The sequence below is a fragment of the Daphnia pulex genome, chromosome 4 (assembly GCF_021134715.1).
Source record: "Daphnia pulex isolate KAP4 chromosome 4, ASM2113471v1".
Lineage (NCBI taxonomy): Eukaryota > Metazoa > Arthropoda > Branchiopoda > Diplostraca > Daphniidae > Daphnia > Daphnia pulex.
In genome coordinates this window covers 7,210,549-7,221,495 of record NC_060020.1, presented here as the reverse complement: position 1 = coordinate 7,221,495, position 10,947 = coordinate 7,210,549, and positions in this window count along the sequence as shown.

The following is a 10,947-nucleotide window of genomic DNA, read 5'->3' as shown; positions in this document are numbered from 1 at the left end:
ACCAACATGGTGGCAGCACGGGATCCAAGGCAAAAAAATTAAGACAATTAATTGTACAAGTTTACAATTAATCACATACTAGTATAATTTGTTTTGTTTAATTTTTCATACTAACAGCTTACCAAAAGTGATCATTAAAGCAATATCATGCAAGCCAATACATGATTAAACCACAGAGTCAATTAATAATTATACTAGTTTACAATAAATTTTGTGTTATACCGATGAAACAGAAGTTAATAACATGCACTCCCTATACATGTGACTTAGTTCATAATGTTTTGATAATTGGCGAATTTCTATATATTCCCACTATACAAATAAATATAGATAGGTTAAGCATCACATACACATTATTGTTATCTTACTATTTTTCTAATCTTATATTGCATATGCGTACAATGCAAATGTCACTTTCAGTATCATCATCTCGATTTATAATGATGCATTTGTGACCCATTTCACTTGGAAAAAATTACTTCTGTGGCGGTGTTCTCACGGTTGACTATATTAAAAAAACTTGTCAAATTCTGATTAGAATACTCTGAAGGGGTAATCGATGGCGTGACAATAAATGAAAAAAAAATTACGTCAGAGTTAGATAACATAAAATCTCCAAAAGAAAGACCTGCAGTCACATTTAGGATTAATATAATTGACCTTAATAGCAAACCAAACTTTTCCGTTCTACTGCAATAACAAAGACAGCAATCATCCACATCTTTCTTTTATAAGGATCTAATTGTAGAAATGCGTACCAAGTTGGTATTAGGTGTTGACAATGAAACGAGTCATCCGATTTTTCATAAATATTACGAACACTCTCGTTTTACAGTGGAATAAAGTGTCGTGAACATTATCGTAATTTACTACCGCATTGATAGTTCCGAAAATATGTTTTTCTATTGCTGAGAGTGTTCCAAGGAAAAGTGGTTTAATTAATCCACACACATCGTCATATAAAACGCATAATATACGCATGGGACAACCCGGTTTTTTGTTCTCTTGACTACATGTAATATTAAATGCACGTTACAACTAAGTGTTCTAGGCCGTATAAATCTGCAATTAATGAAAAAACTTCTTATAGTAAACAAAAAGCATTTAATATTTATAATAAACTGGGGGAAGCAATTTCTTTAAGGCAACTGCAGCTTAAAAAATAATAATTTTTTTTTGTATTTGCTAGCTTCCTAGTCGGTAAGATGAGAATAAATATTTCTGGAATCACGCATAATTTCATTCGGAGCTTTTAAATTTTCAAATTCATCATTGGAGGATTTTGGGATGTAATAAATAGTGTTGATCTGGGCTTCCTAACAACAAATTTATGAATTGGGAAACAATAAAAAAAAAAACGCAGAGCATAATGTCTGGAATCTAACCAGTGATAACATTTAGAAAAGTAGTAAAAAAAGCATTGACGTTCTGTTAACTCGCAGCATTGGTTTGTCTAGTCTAGTACTTGTAACTACATGACAAAAATTTTGATTCTTGGGTTCCACATCAGGCACTTCCATATAAAAATGGAAACATCATCAACCTTTCAGATCCCATCCCATCCAGAACCCTTTTCAACAGTTAATCACTTGTTCAAGCATTAACCGCATCCTTAAAATAAGAATTTAACTGCATGCTGTTTAACAGCATTGCACGGGCAGGTGCATGAGCTATAACAAGAGGGAAAATAACGTTTGATTAATGAGTGATGGCAATATTCGATGTCCATTTGAAACCATAAATGAAAATAATTTCCTTTATAAACGAGACAAAAGAAGTTTCTATACCAAGCTTTTTGAGGCTGCTCCAGAAGCTTTTAAAAGTATACTGGATTTCTTATTTAATTTCAATTTTCTTGACTTTGGAGTGTATGGCCATGCCTTGCGTGAACAAATGGCCGAGGTATGCTCTTTTCAATGTAATTATGCACTGTGGAAATATGATGAAGTAGTCTTATTGAAGTGGAGTGTGCTGGTGATGACACGTCAGACATACAGTACCCTCACATAGTTTGGAAACACGGCGAGTGTTTCCGCGCTTCTAACACGGCGGCTTACGGGCCAAAGTGTCTCCCTTTTTCGCGATAACTCACGTTTGAGTTATCGCAAAGCAAATTTTAAAAAATCATCTTGGTGAGGAAAGAATTTCCTTTCACCATGATTTTTTTCAGATTTTAGTAAATTGAAGTTTATCCCCAAAGTGCTAGACATAAAGTTTGGAAACATCGACGCGCTCGCCATATGTTTCCAAGCTAAAGTGTATGCTAGTTAAAAAATCATAAAAAAATTGAAATTAATCAATTTTTACTTGAAACTTGCACTGTTCTGATACTGTTCTATAATTAAAAGGTTAAATTAAATTTAAAAGCTGACACTTCTGTACCGTGTAAATAGAGCATACGACGAACGGCTCTTTTTTCTACTTTTCGTGATTAAAATCGCTGGCGTAATACAAAATTGGAAAACCTCACCACCATTCCTAGCTAGTTTAAATCTTAGCAAACTGTTCAAAGAAAAAAAAGTAAAAAGTCCTTGATAATACTGCCACCAAATTTTGGGATACTAAATAGCAAAAAGAGGCTCATGGCCTTACATGAAAGATTTTATTAGTACGATTGAAAAATTGTACCATCTTTATTAGGTTGATGAATTTATTGAACATTAATTTTAGTGTCAAAAGAAGTTAAAGATTATTCTCTTAGTGCAAATGGTCCCTCTGAATGGTCAAAGCGATTAAGATCGTAAACTCTTTCTGATGACATTGAAGAGAAAGATTTAGAGGGACTAGACTTGCAAATTGTATATTACGATATTATATTGTATATTATTAGTTCGAGATAACTCTTTTTTCCTTCTTTCTCGTGATTTTTATTGACTTGATTCTATTGAGCCCATGTTGGTTTTATGCTCATAGATGGTTTTGACTTGGGTTTCGCAACACGTCTTCTTATTGTGGGTTACAATTTCTCCGAAAAAGGCATCCATTTAAACAGTGTCAGACCTGTGGATATGTATTTAAAAAAATATCGTATACACATGCAAACACCAAATTAACAAATTAATTACCATAACGTTCAACAGGAACCGTAAGTTCACACTTGAACTGAGTGAAATAGGGAATACCCCAATTACTTACTTTTTTGTGACATTAAAGTGTTTTTTGCTTAAGACCTACAAAAGTGTTGATTTTTCAGTACCGTAATTGAACCCGCCTAGTATTTGATTTCGTTCGATTTGTCCACGGCGATTTGGGCCAAATTAAAATTTGGCCCACAACTGAATTAGTGGAAGCAAAAATGAAGATTACAAATTTTTAAAACAAATGAATTTTTAAAAAATTACCCCCACTGGCGAGTAAGATATCCAAGTTTAACTAGTTTCTTTACTGCAGCTTCAGCACACAAATTACATGCAGCATCACTAATACAAATTTTGTTAGGAGGCTTTGTTTCCTCCTTTTCTTTCGGATGGTTCGTGGGACATTGAATTTTTGGGCTTCCCCTTCATTTCGATGCTGAGTTGAGGATTCACTTTTCTCCTCATCCTCATTCTGTTTTTCATCCTATTGCTGTGTGCTCTGAATTTTTATGGTTGTTTATGTGCCACTAGCGAAGGACTCTTTACTTGCTCTTAAAACACAGGGTCTAAAGGAGAGGCTTTAAAATGTCCTCGCGCTTTACCTGCGAACGGGCGTGTTGTTCGTGACAGGTATTTTAATGTTGTGCCGTGGAACAGTTTCTATGAGGTTCTCCAATAGATAAGTGGTCCCAGACAACCCTGTAGGAAAAGTCATTCAGTTGTTGTTGCATGCAAGTGCCCCTGAAACGCTCGTGGATTTATTCCCTCTCAATGGTTTACCTCTTTGGGTTTAAAGGTTCTTTGTGGCGTTGTCTTTTTTTAGAAATTTTCTTGTGAAGAGAAAACGCATTTGTTGGGCTTTTATAATCCAAGGGCTTGCGATAAGCAGTGTTATCGCCTTCATGGGGTCGTGCAATTTCCCCGTGTGAGTGTGAGTGAGTGAGTGAGTAGGCTATACTCATCTGAGTCATAGCCTTACCATTCGGGATGCTTCTTCAAGCCAGTCAACCCTAAAAATTACAACACTACAATTACAAAAAATTGATTCATGATGACTCAAAAGGAGCTTACTAATGTGGTATATCGTGTTGGCTGTGGTCATGTGTGGAGGATTTTTTTTATTGTGCTAAACGCTGCCCGTATTGAAATCAATTTCGCTTCTCCGACCACATTCGCAAGGACGTTCGCAGAAAAAAAAACACATCCCATTGATTGTATGAAGAATTAATAAAAAAATCTCAAATAACGTTTGAGATAAAGCCCCGTATAGTTCTGGGGTTTTGGGGTAGTTGCTCCTGGGGGCCTTCAGCACTCAGCTGTCCACCAACACCACCCCCCCCTCCTTCGGGACCCATGTAAATAATCCAGTCAGTGGTTTTGATGACTTCAAGGTTGTGTTCGATCACAATGACAGTATTGCCTTGGTTTACAAGGTGTTGAAGCACTTGAAGTAATTTTCCTTCATCTACAAAATGTAACCCTGTTGGGGTTACATACAGGGTTTTTCCTGTGGAGCGGCACGTCAATTCTTTAGAAAATTTGATTAGCTGCTCTTCTTCCCATGAAAGGGTTGTGGCTCTGTATGGATGTATCCAAGTCCCTCTTCTTGAAGAACCATCGATCATTTTATCCCGAATAGAGGGCATAGCTTCAAAGTGGCTGTGTCCACCGTCATCTCTATAAAAATCGAATGCCATTTAAACTATACCGCCAATGTATCTCGATTAAAGCGTTTGCCGTTGCAAACATCGCAAGTGACATAATAAACGTCGGGCAGAAAGTGCATTTCTATTTTGAGAACGCCATCTCCATGACAAGCTTTGCATCGCCCTCCTTGCACATTAAAGGAGAAGCGCCCGGTCTATAACCAAGGCTTTTAGCTTCTGGAAGATAGATATCGATGACTTTGTCCTGATACTCAAGTACCTCCAAGCTTTCATAGAGATCAGGATATTCTGAAGCCTTGTTTAGCTTTTGGAACAAAGTTTTATAAAGGGTTCAAATAATGAGAGAGAATTTTACGCCCCCTGAAACGCCTGCCACACCAATCAAAAGACCTAAGGGAAAATGAGCTGTGACATTTTGAAGGTTTCTGGGGAACACTTCACTGGGTTGGAAGAGGAACGGCCATCTTCCCTTGAAGATAAGCACCAGTCGAGCTTTTAGAATTTGCCGTCATTTCTTTGAGGGTTCTTTGGGCGACCACTTCTCCCCCATGCACACCAGCACCGGGTCCCATATCCACCAAATAATCGGCTGCCCGTCAATTACCAAAGATTAGACGCACTGAAGCTTCATACATTCCAACACTATAATACAAGCAAGACGAAATCACCGATAAGTACATTCCAAGTGCTACTAAATTTCCAACGCCCGCATACAAGGACGACTACGACAAAGATAAGCACATTAGAGATTTCATTGGAAAGAACAAAAACAGTGAGAGCTTAACAAGACTTCTAATGCAAACAGATTTCTACAGATGTTGAATGTCGAACAAGAACAGGAAAAGAGACGAAGACGTGTAAAGATCTATGCAAATCAGAACAAGTTCAATCTGACAGATGAAGATCTCGACTCGTTCTCTCAGAAGGAGTTCGACTTCATCCACAAAAGCGAAAAATAAGAATCTCATATCCTACTACTCGATCTTCATCAACTCTCATTGCTTTGCAAACTCGTTGTTGGTTCAGAAAAAGCTTGGCTTCAATCTTCAGTTCACTCTTCGAGTCCATTACATCTGAAGTGTCCATAGAAAAAATGAAAGATGCCTTGCCTGAAGCTCTCTTATCATCGATTACGAAAGTAACCCAAATCCACAATCCATTTGGCAAACTGCTCTATCTTGTTACGGTTAAGCCTTTTGAAATAAAGTTAATTTCCATGTTGTCTAAAGGGTTGACGCGTTCAGGTAAGTAGCATAACCGATCCATCCAGAGTAAGCCTCTATGAAAGATAGATTGATGATGTCTTTCACATATTTGTACTGTCATCACGAGATGGAGTAGATATTCAAATACAAATGGATTGATTGTAGGTATGCCGATTTCGAAGCGCACATTTCTTCAATTATCTACCAAAGTACAATGGTGTCCAGAGATAGTTAAGGCCTAATCAACAGACTAACCATTGCTCTAGCTGAGCTTACTCCATTTATTGCAATCCCATAACCGTAGAGCACAATTCAAACTGGAGCAAACAGCCATGCAGATGGATATGCTACATCTGGATAATCGGTCTTTTCATCATTTTATGAACACTATCCGTCTGAATTGACCCAAAAAATACATATTCTGATTAAATGTTTTCATTAATTTGAGCTTGAATGTCTGCAATGATAATCTGTTGATTAAAATCGGTAAAAATCCGAATGTAAGAACAAATATCATACAAAAAGCTCAATTTTTCTCGATGTTTCGGTATGTGACACAATGGGGTTTAAGAATTTTAACTGTTTCCCCAACTTGATTGTTCAGCATAGTCGATCCTAATAAATCGTTCGTAAAAAGTTAAAAATGCTGTGCATTTTAATTGCTATTCCGTCATTCGGCGAGCATGGGAAAATTGTTCATGTTCATTTCATTATTTTCGCCGGTTAGATTTACTTCATTTAAAACAATTCGATATCATTTATGTTTTCGAAATTACATTTCTTCCTTTTTTCTCGTCAGCAATCCGCAGTGATTTGATGTGGGTGGGCTTCCTTCCTAATATGGAAAATGTGGAATGGCAGACCTGTCAGCACTCATCATTGCTATATACATCTTACATACACATCTTATACTGGTCTACTTAATACAACACATGCTAAGGCGACCGATTCAAAAATCCACTAGCTACTTTTCGTTGTTATACAAAAAAAAGGCAATAATCCTATGCTCCAATGAGTAAATGAACTTTTAAATATGTATTTGTCTAGACTCCATCAAGTAAGGCGAGTCAAAGTGTGCTCAATCATAGTGCCCACTATTATTGAGCACACGGGTGTTACGTGCATCGCCATAAGAAAATTAATTCATAATTACCTTACTACTTTTTTACGATCAATCGCTACACATAGTTTGACAAGTTTACTGATTTCTATTCTAGATACTTTCTAGTTGATAATGCTACATTTTTGTATGAAATCGGATTGAACGTATTAGCAGAAACTGGATGACAAGTGACAACCGGGAAATCCAGATGATTTGAACCCCGTAATTTTTTGAACCGTGTTTGGATTTGGGATATGCTACTTATTTCCAAAATTTTATCATAGAAAATACCCTATCATAAATGAAGTTATCCAAAATTATTATTTAACCGTTCTAATTCAGTTCAACTTATTACTGACGTTTCTATTCACTGGATGCAGTTAGAGGCTTTAAGAACATTGGCAATTTAGCAGCCCGATACATTTTTCTATGCGCAAACAGTTTGTTTTCAATGTTCATTTCGCAAATCTAGAAAACCCCTGATAACACAATTGTTATTTCCCAAATGATTCATAAAATAAGGTTTTCTGACGATATAAGCAGCAAGATCAGTCCCGTGGATATGCCATACATTTATTTTCTTTAGTATCAATATTGAATCAAGAAAGAAGTACAATGTGACAGGGCGGGTCTGACAAGATAACATCCCGTAAATTAAGAATGTTTCCCAATAAATTTCAAGGAACAGCGCGATCGCTTCTGTGCAAATACACTCGAGTTTGAATTTAGACTCAATTTCTTGATCCCGTGCTGCTGGATGTAGTGATCAATATGTGTGGGGAGGGGGAATAGTAAGATTCCTCGATTTCTCTTCAAAAGTTGTATAAGGGGGTTAAAAAAATTATTGATTTTACATGCTACTACCCTATTTCCGAGGTTCCATTACTACCTTTCATGTCCCTGGCAGTATTTTTTATATTAGGTTATGAAGGAGTCATGTCATTAGTTCCTAATTTTTTTGAACCTTCGTCACAAGTGCCTTTATTTGGTAATATATGCAATTGGGCTCAGCTCTTCTCTAAATGTTAGACGATTAAGCTTGTTCTTCTTGAGCAGTATGGCCACTCCTTACCTCCAGGAGCTCCAGTTCGTCAAGATAAGGGCTATGATGACTGATTTCACTAGCAGGATTACCAACATTTGCTATTGTTGTAATTAATACTCAAGACTTTTAAGAGAGAAAAAACTTTACTGGACCCATAACCTGATAAAATTAAATAGACATTGACAATTGTGGACTGTCTCTCTCTGCGTCTACTAGCAAGTATACTGTAATTAGACTCAACCTACATGATATGATAGTAGAATTAAGCATAACCACATTAGACATTACACGGCCATTGATTAAACATGCGTGTGATATATAATTGGCCCATTAAAGTGCATCACCCTATCAGTGCACTTGAGGAAAGCAAGAACAAGAATTATTGGCGATGTCACTTTCGAGGAGACTGTCTAACCAGATGCCCAACTGAAACAGCATCTCCAGTGACATCGCCTTTAGGACGGGAAGAGGGGAGTTTGAATCGGGTTTGCTATACACTCAACATTAGATGGGCGGTCAGATGAGTTTGCCGAACTCTATTGTGGAGTTTCATCATTATGCGGTGGAACATTAGGGACTTTCCCTGGTATAGGAGGGGGTCTTAAATGTCCCGTCTTCGAAAAAAGCAAGACAATTTCCAATTCTCAATTTGGAAATCGTCAGTTTCTAGAAATAGTCTTATCAATTGGTTGGGGCAATGTGCCCGACAAATTGCATAAAAACTGAGAAAAATCACAAGTGTAGGTTATGGATTAGGCCCGTTCATGCCCAGATTCAACACCCTTTTAAGTCGCGTAACGCGCTACTTTCACCTAGCCATTATTTAATTTGCCAACGTCCTCCATAATGGTACATGGAACCAAGCGGATTCGTCTTTTTCTTGCAAATTCCTGAAAATCCATTATATCTCCCCCAATGACACAAGCAACTAAGAAAAAGAAGAGGGTTTCCGTAGTGATCCAAATTCTTCTGGAGATCTCGTACTACGGAAAGTGAGACCAGAAAGTTGAAGAGTCATCTCGAAACTAACATCAAAATCTACGAACTAGACAGTGCAGAGAGCAAAACAGACTTATTGTTTAATGTATGGTACATAAAAAAAACTCCCAATCAAAATTGGAGACGTATAATCAACGGCACTGCCCTATAAGCACAACTTTTGAATGCTACACAGTAAGAAGAAAAATATTTTTGAAGGCTTTTGTGTCTCATTATTTATGTAGTTGTGCGTTTCCTTTAATTTTATGCTATTCGTTTCTTTTCTTCTTGAATTCAAAGAATTATTTATACTGCACAGTCCTTATTTCCTTTCCTTTATTTTTTTATTTTTATTATATTATTTTTATTTATTTTTACAAAGATTTGACTGGATCTTTCAAGAGTATTCCAATTCTTGGTGGCTTATATTGATCGGACTAACCGTTGGTATGATTATGTCGCTTTTTTGGATGCGGGTGATGAGCTTCTCGGCCGGTTTTATGGTCTGTCTATCGATTTTGTTCTTCGTAGCTCTACAGGGAGTTGGTAATTTCTCATATCTATATTTCATACAACTTTGAGTATTTATTGATTCGTTTATTTTTTTTATTTAGGTCTCTTTATGTGCTTCACGCGATATGAAGAACTAAAGGAATTCTCTGGAGCAAATAAGAAAACGCTGGCCAATTGGCCATTTCCACAAACCTGGCCACATACTTGGACTCCGAGGAAAGTTGGCTTATGTTTCTTATTATTCTAGGAAGTTCCATGCCGTCATTGTCTTAATGCTCATCTTTTGGCGCAATTATATTCGTGGGGCTATTGTCCTCATCGACAAAACCAGCCAGTACAATGAATTAACAGTTAATTGGCAATTCTTCGTCGTTTTTTAATAACTTTCTTTGTGATTTTGTTTTAGGGCTGTTGGTAGTCTCACGATCTTCCCCATCTTCCCTTGGGTCTTCCAAGTTCTTTGCATCGGGTATTTTGGGTCAGTTTCACTCTACGCGGCTTCGATCGGTATTTCATCGTTCAAGGTGGTGGGTCCTTAAACTGGCTTTACCCATTACTTGGTGACGTTCCTCCAGTTCTACAACAGTATTGGTCTGGTATGGGTTCTATCCTTCGGTTCCGTCATGTCTTAAATGGAATTGGACGGCGCCTTTGCCTCCTGGAGACAAGCAGTTGTACGGCTTGTTTTCAGCATTGAGAATTCTCTAGTAATTTCAAATTTTCTTCGTCTGTATTTGTTTCTCATTTACTTTTTTTTAAATTATTTTTGCGGCAGCTTCAATATTGGGACAGCCGCTTTAAGCAATTTGTTTGCCCTTTTTCGGCCCATTTATATGTTGCTTGAAAGCGTCCAACAAAGAGAAGGCTTTCACGCAGATGACTGTTGTCATCCCTTAAAGTGTTTTGCTAGTATTCGAATCACTGCTTATTCGTCCGTTTAGATATTTGAGCAATTGCTGTTCCTGGTAATATGTATTTATGTATTCCATAAATTAATAAATTCCTTACAAATATTTTGGTTTTCATTTCAGGTTGGTGGACAAATTTCTACTTTTTGGCGACAGACAAGTTCCCATCCTGTGTGCCGTTGATGGCACCGATTTTGGCAAATCGGCTGAGAAGGCAGAGTCGCTAAGTCCACGCAACGTCGCTCGATTGAAGACAATTACAGCAATTTTGTTTTTTATCGGCCAACTTGTCATTGGCACCGCCGTGAGAATTGGATGTTTCTACATATTCACTTAAGGTCATTTTCTTCTTGTTCTATAAATCTAAAAAAATCATTAATGTAAACAAAGAATTGCATCATCAAAAATCGGGGTTTGGGGCTCAGGCCTAAAACTAAAGCCCCGTTTCTTAA